The following is a 1,536-nucleotide window of genomic DNA, read 5'->3' on the forward strand; positions in this document are numbered from 1 at the left end:
ACACAGCGGGTTTCACAAATAAGGACAGAGTTTTGGGAATACATAGGGAAGTTCGACTTCGTTAGTTTATGTGAAACGTGGCTTGAAAAAGAGGGATTGGGAGAGGATTAAAAACAGGCTACCAAAGACGCACGAATGGGCATGCAGCTATGCTAGGAAAGTAAAAAGAAGAGGAAGAGCAAAGGGAGGTTTATAGTAATAGGCAAAAAGAGAGGTTGGGGGAAAATAGGTAGTAGATTAATTAAAGAGGAAGAGGGGGATGTAGTGGTATCAGAAATAGTAGGAGAGAAAGAAAGTTGTAGAATTATTTCGGTGTACAACTCGGGGGGATGGAGAGAGTTAGAGGAAAGGATGAATAGGTTATTGGAGGACAAGGAGGGGGGAAGTATTATAATAGGTGGTGATTTTAATATAAGTATAGGAGAGTTAGGAAGTTTGGACATAGAGGAGATGGATTTGGAAAGGAAAAGTAAAGATAAGATAATTAGTAACGGAGGAAGGAATTTTGTAGAATGGGTACAGGAGAAAGGATGGTATATACTAAATGGAATGACGGAAGAAGATTGGGAAGCCGAATACACCTATGTAGGAGCTAGAGGTAGTACAGTAATAGATTATGTGGTAGTAAGTGAAAATACGCACGAGAAAATTGTAAAAATTAGGATAGATGACAGAGTGGACTCAGATCATATGCCGTTAATTCTGGAAGCGGAAATAGAGAAAGGAAGGGGACAAGAGAAAGATGAGGAAGGAGAAGCAAGAAAAGAAGAAGAGGGAAAACTAGTGGTCCAGTGGGATAAGGATGCTGTTCAGAAGTATAAAGAAACGACAGAGGAGTTATGTAAAGAAAAAGGACAAGTATGTAGTTCGGTGGAGCAGAAATGGCAAAGGATTAAGCAAATTGTACATGGAGCAATGCGAAATTATAAAGCACATGCATGGAGGGGTGCAAGGGGGCTTACATGCGTGAGCGCACGTGAACAGGAAGGCTTTTCTCCCCTGCACCCCCCCATGCATGTACTTTATAATTTTGTTTTACAACTTAGCATAACTTAGCATAACATGTACTTTATGTTGTAAAGCGAGGTCCACGCTGCCTACCGACGGGGTGGGTGCGGGGGAGAGGGGCCGAAGGCCCCCCCTTGCACCCCCCCGTGTGTGTGTGTTGTGCTTCCCACGCATAATTAAACTAATGAAACTCCCAGCGTGAGACCTAACTGCTTGAATCGAGATGCTTGGTTATTCTGCACGATTGATTCATTTAAAATTGGCGCAGTTTTACATGCGCGTGCGACCGCTGAGCATGCGCATATGGCCGCAGGGCACGTTCAGTGTTGCTACATGTCGTCGGTATGACAGGAATCATAACCTGATTCCTGTCAACTTTAACCGTTAATGGGTGCATTCGGGGCGACGCTATTAACGCTATAAACGCAAACGCTATGAACTTCGTTCAAAGAGCCAATGGCGCGACAGCGATAGCAAGCTCCCCGAACGCAGCTTAAGCGCCAATAGTATTTCGTGCCTCACCTCGAA

This window comes from Temnothorax curvispinosus, unplaced genomic scaffold, assembly GCF_003070985.1.
Source record: "Temnothorax curvispinosus isolate PA1 unplaced genomic scaffold, ASM307098v1 QBEX01011432.1, whole genome shotgun sequence".
NCBI lineage: Eukaryota > Metazoa > Arthropoda > Insecta > Hymenoptera > Formicidae > Temnothorax > Temnothorax curvispinosus.